This window comes from Schistocerca gregaria, chromosome 5 (genome assembly GCF_023897955.1).
Source record: "Schistocerca gregaria isolate iqSchGreg1 chromosome 5, iqSchGreg1.2, whole genome shotgun sequence".
NCBI lineage: Eukaryota > Metazoa > Arthropoda > Insecta > Orthoptera > Acrididae > Schistocerca > Schistocerca gregaria.
In genome coordinates, this window is record NC_064924.1 from 582334271 (window position 1) to 582345712 (window position 11442).

Genomic DNA, 11442 nt, shown 5'->3' on the forward strand with positions numbered 1-11442 from the left:
GCGTCACTAGACACTTGAAGACGACGATCAGATGTCTCGTTGAAATACTGTGCAGCTTCCACATCGTTATTCGACCAGTGAACCAATGATCAGTTATTACGTCAAGGAAGTTTCAAAAGGCACAGTTTAATTATTACAAGTAGGGAAACAAAATTAAATTTTATTGTGATCATCAAACGTTAAGCTCTTTATCATCTTACAAGTTTCTTCGACAGAACTTTACAAACTGGTTCTTGTTTCTACAGGAATACTGTCATGAGGTCGTCTATGTTTCTAGTAATATGAAACGATGCCCGGTGCTGTCTCAGTTACATCAGTACACCCAATTGATTGACCAGGCGAATGACAACCATAATCTACCCGAGGAAGATAAAATTCACAGTCATTACTACCGAAATATGTCCAAGAACATGGCAGAATTGTAGAATACTGATTCACATTGGTCAAACCTTAAACCACTGCATCGACTATATTCAACGGGTAAGATAAAACAACACCACACACTGCAAAACATCGTTCTGTTCTACAGACCAGAGACTTGAGTAGTCTTTAACGAACTATGACAAAAGCACAAACACCATGGTACTGACGTAGTAGAACATGCATTGATACTATGAAATAGTTCATTAATAATGGCTAGGCACTAGCCGAAATCTAGATCTGCCAAATAAAACTTCAAACTAAAGGACGACTGATTGCTGTGCGCTATCATTTGAATGTCATATCACAGTCTTTGAGTGCACCATATTCCCAATGGAAGCTAACATGACTAATCCACTATGCTGAACAAGTAACATATTGAGAAGATTATGTTCTTGAAGATATTTATAGTATTAAGAAAAATTAGAAACAACTGTTCTCTAAGTTGCTTACCGAAGGAGGAAAGAACAGTGATATAGATCTATTCATCAAAGTTATTTCTTAAGATGAGACCACCTTATTACATGTTCTAGTGTATACATTCGTTAAGCCACATTAATAATTTGTGGACATGTCCTCCTATTACATCTCCGGTGTCGTTGTCGTCTCTGCAGGATCTGAGCACACAAATATGCCATTAACCTCACGTGCATCGACAGAGGGAAGCAAACACAAGCCAGTCCTGCTCTGAAACAATAGCATTTATCCACCTGTGTGTGGGTGGTATGCAGTCATCGGAACCAAATAGTTATTCGTAGACAAAATTCCTGTGTAGTATGCCCGACGAACCGTTAAGCGTTCCGAATTCAATGGAATTCCTGTGCTCTGAGGGAAAATGCTTTCTGTAAACCGAAACCTGTTGATCTTGTGAACAATAGTGAAATACCCGGCTGCTGACCAACCCTTTGCAAATACATATCACCGCCTCGTATTCGCAGCGACAGAGCAAACATCTAACAGTAACATTGAATCATTTACATTGGTGGTAGAATCTCGTACCTCAACGCGTAATTCGGAGCTACTGAAGGAGTAGGGGGAGCATCGCTCATTTTTTACCCCAGCGCCCCATTCGGTAGTGAACCGACCATGATACGGTATTCCGTCTAGAGGATAGTATATCCGAAAAACTAGTACGCACATGCGTTATGAACATTATGCATTTGGAAGCAAACCTAGTATTTACACGCTTATATAACTATTGTATGCCGAGAGCCTATTAACGAACAACTACATGCTGGAACAAGTCAGTGGCATTGTTTTCTTCAGCAACAGCAGTCATATTACTATTTCTTACACGACGGTCCAAACTGTAGCTCGACAGCCTCTATGTGACACACCGATGGCATTTGCTGTCAGGGGCTAATGACCCGGTAGTTTGGTTCCTTTACTCCCCAAATCTGTTTTAAACCAAGAACTTGACAGTTCATAGTGCTCGGGTTGCTTTCCTTAAGCATCCAGCGAATGAATCAGAACCCTAATTAAACATTCTACTTCAGCCCGCTCGAGATGCTTGCTGTCAGGCATTTTACGGCAGTTAACGCTTCCGATGACCAATACCCTTACGTCCGTTTAGGTCGTCAATCAGCTCTACCACAGGGCTTCCTGCCTCAGACAACTCCATCCAACATCTAAAGCTAATACACTGCAAGTGGCTGTACAATTCATCGGTTACGGTACATCATACTAGCCGTATCAGTTATCCTTCAAACTCAATATGACACACTGATCGAGTAAAAAATCGCCTATATATATATCATCCAAAGATATCCTAATCCACCCCTACGTTTCCGGGATAAGTACGTCTTCTCAGGGGTTTATTTTTCCATCATATACCCGAATGGGATATGCCAGCCTATACGATCCTAGCAGCATTCATGTGATGTTTTTGGTTGACAGATCAGTCACGTAACACGAAGAGATGCTGGCTTACAGTATTGGTAGAAAGCGACTACTCAGAGTCGATCTGTCATGTTGATGTTAGTGTTTACCATTATGTATCATTTAACCACAAACGGGTCCATGCGTGTTAATGTCGGGATGGTACCTGTCAATGACCTCAAAACTATGGTGCAAATAGAGATTGTGTAGTGAGGTGCAAAGGTGGGGCTTGTTGAAATAGAATGAGGGAGGCTTTGCGGCAAAGTGACATATATATCGAGGGGCAGTGGACGGCTAAGCACGACGCATTCTATCTCAGCTTTCCAGTCTTTCACAGCAGCAGTGTTGGTACAGCGATTACTCACTGTACTTGGTGTTACTACGTTAAAATTAACAGACCGAGAGGCACCACAGGGTGTATTTGTAAAGCAAGAAAGTACTGTGAACACTCATGGTCAGCAAGAAATGGTATGTGCGGCAGCAGAGCGAGATTTGACCTGTGGCATTGTTTTGCTTCAGATTGAGGATTCGGTCACTCTAACATCAACGCAAGTTCATTGCAAGATGGTGTACCTACTCAAACAGATGTTGCATACAATAAAGGTGGAATTCAAAGCATAAAGAATAATTTATTGGAGAAATACTGTCGGATAGTTTCCAAACGCCAGTCAGTGTTACTTAAGTACTGTGAGGCTATGGGTGGTTCTCCCTGTCCCTCCAACCATTAACAAATGTTTCATTTAAACTATACTCTTGAATATCATATGCATGCATATAGACACCATCTTGATTTCGAAATATAACCTGCCTATGATGAAGATGTAACCTCTCCAGCGAAGCAATGGAATCACATGTCTGTAACAGAATTATCAAAGATCTGACATTGATATTTAAAAAAAAATGATGCTGTGTGTGTTACTCCCTCCGACGCTTAACAAATGTGCCTTTAATATGCCATATACGAGGGTAATTAACGTCACTTTCTTTGGAAAGAAAAAAAGATACACAGTAACTAAGGGGAGCAGAGGAATGAGATGCTTGTAACTCAATTTTCAAACGTGCCTTACGGCTATTTAAGTTCACTGATCCTATGTGTGGTACCTCCTCCCACAGGTAACACATGTGCTGCTAAAACTAGAGTCTTCCCTGTTATACAGGGTGATACAAAAATGTATGGCCAAATTTTCAGGAAACATTCCTCACACACAAAGAAAGAAAATATGTTATGTGGACACGTGTCCGGAAACGCTTACTTTCCATGTTAGAGCTCATTTTATTACTTCTCTACAAATCACATTAATCATGAAATAGAAACACACAGCAACAGAACGTACCAGCCTGACTTCTAACACATTGTTACAGGAAATGTTCAAAATGTCCTCCGTTAGCGAGGATACATGCATCCACCCTCCGTCTCATGGAATCCCTCATGCGCTGATGCAGCCCTGGAGAATGGCGTATTATATCAGAGCCGTCCACAATACGACCACGAAGAGTCTCTACATTTGGTACCGGGGTTGCGTAGGCAAGAGCTTTCAAATGCCCCCATAAATAAAAGTCAAGAGGGTTGAGGTCAAGAGAGCGTGGAGGCCATGGAATTGGTCCGCCTCTACCAATCCATCGGTCACCGAATCTGTTGTTGGGAAGCGTACGAACACTTCGAGTGAAATGTGCCGGAGCTCCATCGTGCATGAACCACATGTTGTGTCGTACTTGTAAAGGCACATGTTCTAGCAGCACAGGTAGAGTATCCCGTATGAAATCATGATAACGTGCTCCATTGAGCGTAGGTGGAAGAACATGGGGCCCGATCAAGACATCACCAACGATGCCTGCCAAACGTTCACAGAAAATCTGTGTTGATGACGTGATCGCACAATAGAGTGCGGATTCTCGTCAGTCCACACATGTTGATTGTGACTATTTACAATTTGATCACGTTGGAATGAAGCCTCATCCGTAAAGAGAACCTTTGCACTGAAATGAGGATTGACACATTGTTGGATGAACCATTCGCAGAAGTGTACCCGTGGAGGACAAACAGTTGCTGATAGTGCCTGCATACGCTGTACATGGTACGGAAACAACTGGTTCTTCCGTAGCACTCTTCATACAGTGACGTGGTCAACGATATCTTCTACAGCAGCAACCACTCTGACGCTGACATTAGGGTTATCGTCAACTGCACGAAGAATTGCCTCGTCCATTGATGGTGTCCTCCTCGTTCTAGGTCTTTCCAGTCGCAAGTCATAGGCTGCAATGTTCCGTGCTACCTAAGAGGCCGATCAATTGCTTCGAACGTCTTCCTGTCGGGACACCTTCGTTCTGGAAATCTGTCTCGATACAAACGTACAGCGCCACGGCTATTGCCCCGTGCTAATCCATACATCAAATGGGCATCTGCCAACTCCGCATTTGTAAACATTGCACTGACTGCAAAACCACGTTCGTGATGAACACTAACCTGTTGATGCTACGTACTGATGTGCTTGTTGCTGGTACTGTAGAGCAATGAGTCGTATGTCAACACAACCACCGAAATCAACATTATCTTCCTTCAATTGTGCCAACTGGCGGTGAATCGAGGAAGTACAGTACATACTGACGAAACTAAAATGATCTCTAACATGGAAATTAAGCGTTTCCGGACACATGTCCACATAACATATTTTCTTTCTTTGTGTGTGAGGTATGTTTCCTGAAAGTTTGGCCGTATCTTTTTGTAACACCCTGTATACATGCACACAGACGCCATTCTAATTTCGATTTGCCTACGACGAAAAGAATACGCTATAATACTATACTGCATTGGAACCAGTTGCGTTGACATACGTTCCAAACGACTGTCCGTGACATTTAAGTACGTTCACTCGGTGTAAAGTCCTGCCGGCCGCTGTGGCCGAGCGGTTCTAGGCGCTTCAGTCCGGAAGCACGCTGCTGCTACGGTCGCAGGATTGATCCTGCCTCGGGCATGGATATGTTTGATGTCCTTAGGTCAGTTAGGTTAAAGTAGTTCTAAGTCTAGGGTACTGATGACATCAGATATTAAGTCCCATTGTGCTAAGAGCAATGTCAACCATTTCTGTAGAGTCCTCCCTCCCATAATTAATAAACGTTATAGTAAAGGTACAGTCATCTGCACAATATCACTCCGTACTGCCTTTAGACGTATACTTCCGTATCGCCAGCTTTAGACGGTATCAAACTCAAACAGCTCATTTCCATGGGTTTCAATCACATATTAAAAATCAGATTCTTTTTAACGGACGTATCTTCCTATCACATTCTTACACAAGCGCGAAGAGTCCGCAACACACTCACAGCCATAAAGCTAGATTTCCAATGTGGTGGTGACTACATATTTGAAATTCTAAGAAAACAGGTGCTAACTACAGGGAACAGAATTGTAAGGCTTGACAGCTAATGCAATATTTGAGACAGCTGCTCCATGAGAGTAGCTATTTTAACGCCATGCTTTTCCATCCTAAATGGATTGATCACGGATCCTTAGCTGCTTTCTTGCAAAAACATTTCACATGAGGTGGAATTTAACAGTTCAGCTGTTACTACGTCTGACAGAGTTATCCCTTTTTATATCGTTCTATTCACTTAGACGAAGCTTACTATTTCTGACGGCTTGCGTTTACTTCTCTCCACCTATACACTTGAGGTTAGGTGCATATTTGTGTGTTCGGATCCTACAGAATTGACAACGTCATCGGAGAAACCAGTTCGAAAGTTAGGATGGGAGTCTGTACCATTCTAAGTTACCGTTTCTATATTGAGAGTATCGGTTCGTCCTGCTCGGCCTATGCTGACTATTGTGCAATAACGTCTGTAACATAAATAAAAAAGTAGATCGCGTTTTAAGTGCGCCCTTCATTCCTCGACAAATATGTGGTATTGACTATGTGGCATGAGGGTTATTGTACTGTTTGAGTGTCGACATACCATAAAGGTGGCACAACATACAAAAGGTAATCACGCATGTTGTCGAGAATTTTATGCCGTTGGAATATAACGTTACTGTGAATAGTGTTCCGATATATCACCAGACGTGTGTGGCAACTGATTAGACTACTATTGTTGTAAAAAGTCTCGCATGTCCAGTCGTAAGGGGGGGATTGATTCGACGTGGAGAATTGGGATTTCAACGCAGTGATGTGTATGTCTCAACGTAAAGGGCGCTAGATTCATTTCTTAAACGCCTCCAAAACATACCAATGCAGGAGTTCAACTAGATCTGCTATAGCGTGCAAACAGTGCAGGCAACACTGCTGTAACATAGTAGATATGCAGTACGTCCTCTCGTCCCCTCCCGTAATCTGGTACACACTTGTACTTTGCCGTACTATCAACTGCGGTGCTTATAACAGTACACCAGCTCATTTTGGTGACGGCATCCGAACCCTTTCCTCCGCGGGAGCAATGTTGATTATATTATAGCGTGGAACACGTGTGTTTTACAACACTTGTTTGAGAGAGTCTTTGCGGGATGCAGCACCTTGCGGAAGCGCTGAACGAAAATAACTGCAGAATGTCCTCGAATGTGATTGGCCGTATGATCTAAATGTGAAATAATTTCCTATAACAGAGGAGCATCGAGACACCTAGCTGGTGTGGATGTGGACATGCGATAATTTTTCGGACGCTTTACACAAATAAGCATCAATTCCATTGGTTGTCTCAGATACGTATGTGTAAGAATGTAAACTTACTTTGGTATGTGTTCCTACATGTCCAAAGAAAATGATGTGGGTGGGAAGTCGACAAACTATACCCGTCATACGAGAGGCGTAGATGTGGCGTAGAAAATTGCGAATTCCACCCATGTCCAACCGTAGGTGTGTTATGTGGAAAATTACGTCCAGTCATAAGGAGGACATAGATTTACGTGGGAAATAGGTAATTCCAAGGCCACAGTTGTCATGAAGAGTTACTGTCAGGACTTTGCTCATTGTTGAATTTCACATAGGGGCGGAACGTGGTTTGCGTTGCTTTCGATTACCGTAGTTTCGTACCTGTTTGTGTCGTCGGTCCGGCAGGTCCCAACGTTCCAGAACCCTCTTACTCGACTATGAGACATACTGCCGATCCACACATTTTTTAACTTTATTTGGTTGGGAGAACATTGATTATGATTTGTTTTTTAAGTGACGATGGTGAAACACTGTTAGGAGAGGTATTTGCTGGTCCTCTAGACATGATTAACACATATGATTGTGACTATCGGAAACTCAGATGAGTTTTTGACATGTTGGGATGATGTGTAATCTGTTACACTATTGACATCGGTATTCGTTTAAAAACAAGAGTGGAGCTACCAGTTTTCTCTATGTACTAGTTTTCACGTAACACTCTTCGAAGACAAGGTAACTTTATACTGACACAATGGTTTAGCACGTCCAACGGTAAGGTTTCGGCTCTCTAGAGACATAATAATTTTTTATCTTCTGAATTATACTGTGACGATTGCCCTCCTCTTTCACTACACCATTCATGTCTTATAATACCAAACAAAGCTCCGGTACAGCAAAACTAATTAACATCATTCTCAATGGGGCCATTGTTGTAGTTATCGTTACTTAACATTTTTGGTATGTGTTGTACCTTCTGATCTGTATTAGAGATCTTTATGGCACTAATCTGGTCAGGTTCTCCTTCCCGAACATGCCATGAAGGCCCAACGGCACCGACGGGCCGCCATGTCATCCTCAGTCCATTGGCATCATTAGATGCGGATATGGAGGGGCACGATGTCATCACACCACTCTCCCTGCCGTATGTCATTTTCCGAGACTGAAGCCGCTACTCCTTACTCAAGTATCTCCTCAGTTTGCCTCAGAAGGGCTGAGTGCACCCCACTTGCCAACAGCGCTTGGCAGGCCGGATGGTCACCTATCCAAGTACTAGCCCAGCCCGACAGCGCTTAACTTCGGTGATCTGACGTGAACCGGTGTTGCCACTGTGGCATGGCCGTTGGCTGGTCAGGTTCAATAAGCAATAAATCTGGTCAGGTTAAATAAGCAATATAAAAATAAAATAGGCTGCCCGATCTGAGATTTTGTAAATAAAGAATAAGCTATTTTTATTAAATGTCTTCATATGAAATGGTTCGCCACACACAACTCGCTCTCTCTCCTAAATGACACTTTCCTACTTATCTGAAATTTTAGATGTACTTTTAAATAAAATATGGCAATTGCATCCCGTCATCATCCTGCTAAGATATCATTATTACCATGTTAGCTCATAAGTATCCAGTCTGGGATTTTTACAAGAGGCTGAAAATCAGACTGCAGGTCGCTGAGGCTTCAGAGTGACCTGCTAGAGTCCTGTGGTTGGACGCTAGGCAGGTCGCCCGTCTTGCCCTGCGTAGTTGTTGTGTACTGAAGTACAAAGTGTGTGGCGCCTGCTTGTGCAGGAACGCCGTGATGTCTCCTGCCATGCACAGTACCTCTACGTCTAAGCCTACATAAACTTAGGAGCATGAATGAAGGTGGTAGCAATCGGTCGTGTGTCGGTCGATGATCCCACCTGGAGCAAATGTTGCAACACATGTCGTGTGTGTACCACTATTGGAGCTAAATTGACACACTGTTGATGGCGGTGTCGTGATTGCAGACCCTGCTGGTGGCTACCTCGTCCATGATCCAGGCCTCGACGGTCGGCTTAATATTGGGTGATAAAGGCCGTTGTACGATGAGATCCCGCACCATGGTGCTCTGCCGCAAGACAGCTGAATGGAGAGCAGGCTTCTGGCGTTGTCTAGGCCGTCCAGCATAGCACGGTACTCCGTTTTGTCTTGTGCATGTGTCTGAAAGAGATGTTTTCATGTTATCACGATTGCATTGATCCGTATATACAATCATTTGATTCTACAGTTTGTATCATGGGATTTAGATGGAGTGAAGTTCGGGTTGAAGGTTGTGTATACGGAGTACTCACTTTAACAGTTATTTTACTACCAAGTTCCTATTGACAAATTAATAAACCACGTACAGTAGAACCAAATACATATTTATGTAACCTGAAAGAACTTTAGGTAGTGCCAACAAAACCAGCTGCACAATTATCCTTAAAACAATGACACAATAATTCAAACTCATAATAAATTCAGTCTTACTGTATCACGGCTAACGAATAACTGGACAACACATCAACACTTCACAGTATTTGGCAATCGGTCACAATCATTTAGTGCAACTAGTCTAATCAGTCTAATCTAAAATCTATAAATTCAACCAAATACCTAGTTATTACAATTACGAACTATTTAAATTGGAAGGAACACATAGAAAATATTGTGGGGAAGGCTAACTAATGACTGCGTTTTATTGGCAGGAAACTTATGAAAAGTAACAGACCTACTAAGAAGACTGCCTACACTACACTTGTCAGTCCTCTTTTAGAATACTGCTGCACGGTATGGGATACTTACCAGATAGGACTGACGGAGTACATCGAAAAAGTACAAAAAAAAAGCAGCACGTTTTGTATTATCGTGAAATATGGGAGAGAGTGTCATAGAAATGATACAGAATTTGGGCTGCACATCATCAAAAGAAAGGCGTTTTTTGTTGCGACGGAAACTTCTTGGGATATTCCAGTCACCGACTTTCTCCTCAAACTGCGAAAATATTTTGTTGACACCGACATACATACGGAGGAACCATCACCAAGATAAAATAAGGTAAATCAGAGCTCGTACGGAAAGGTATAGGTGTTCATTCTTTCCGCCCGCTATACGGGATTGGAATATTGATCTGTGAAGGTGGTTCGATGAACCCTCTGCCAGGAACTTAAATGTGATTTCCAGAGTACCCATGTAGAATTAGATGCATAACTGGAAAATTGATGATGGCAAAGAATATTAAGACCAGAAAAACCAGCCACTAGCTACACTTTGATCCAATATTATTACCGGCGAACTACCCACGTTTACATCTGAATAACTACATATACAAGACATGTAACAGCTAATTCTCATAAATAAGATATTGACTAAATCCTAATGCAAAACGATTGAGCCTTAGGCTCAATTGAAGGCAGACAATAACACAGTAAACTCATCAAATCGCTTAGTAATGAGCTGATTTAGACTCACAGCGATAAACAACTAATTTGTGCTGAAGACAACAAATCACTGCCATGACATGCAATAACACAATTAGGCCTGCGCTGTCTCATGGCACACGCTGTCGCACGCCCCTGCCCGATAAACAACAATGTATCTACACGGTGCCACGGACTAAAGTGTAGATACTTGTTTCCAAGTAGCTACGCTCATTTCACAGTTCACACTAGCGCACAACACGGTGCCCTACGTGAGCCACAACCCCACTAGGATGACACCATCAGGTGGTAAGGCACTCAGCAAATGCTCATTATGGCCGTGTTTATCGTCCATTCTAACCGACGTGCAATGGTTCAGGGAAGACAGCAACTACCCCACCAATTTGGTCTCGAGATGGCAGCCCCGGCCTTGAAGATCGTCGCCTTGCCTGGTAATCATCCCGCACACCACCTTCTCATGGCCTTTTGACTTGGCTCCGCCCAGAAGTGTCTTCATCGTGTCACTTCAACAAAGGACTAGTTCCAACAGCGCCAGGTCCAGTACGCATTATGTCTCACCAAAGACGTCAAACTGGCCCCATCAACGGTTCACAGGCATCTCCGTCAGTGCCACTGGCCTCACAAGATCTTGCTAGACAGGTCGTCAAGAAATTTGGAGCTTCAAGGTCACACCTGCTGCGTGTAGTCTACAGGCGCTGAGTGCTGTGATTCACCCACATCATAAATTAATTACCATCTGTTAACAGTGCAGTACGTCAGAACCACATGTGGTTTCAGTTTTCTGAGGAACGACGCGCCACGGGTGGTTTCAGACTTGCAAGGAAAGGTGCACTGACGTGTGTTTTGCAGTGAGCAAAATCAAAGAGCAGAGCTTGCATGTAGTGCTGCTCCAATTGGTGTGCATAAATGATGAAAATGCATTCGGAAACAATTTAAAATTTTCGTATTGAATGTATGGAAGATTTTACTGATCTGGCTAACAGTGAAGAAACTAGGAAAAATGTATTTTTTTCACAGCTTCTTAAGGTGACAAGAAAAGCTTGTAATAGTTGGGAATCGAATGTATTT

General features: G+C 42.8%; 1 pseudogene; it reads right to left on the bottom strand.

Annotated features, from left to right (window-relative positions):
- Positions 1–8164: 8164 nt before the first annotated feature.
- On the bottom strand, positions 8165–8282 carry LOC126274342 (5S ribosomal RNA; annotated as a pseudogene).
- Positions 8283–11442: the final 3160 nt, after the last annotated feature.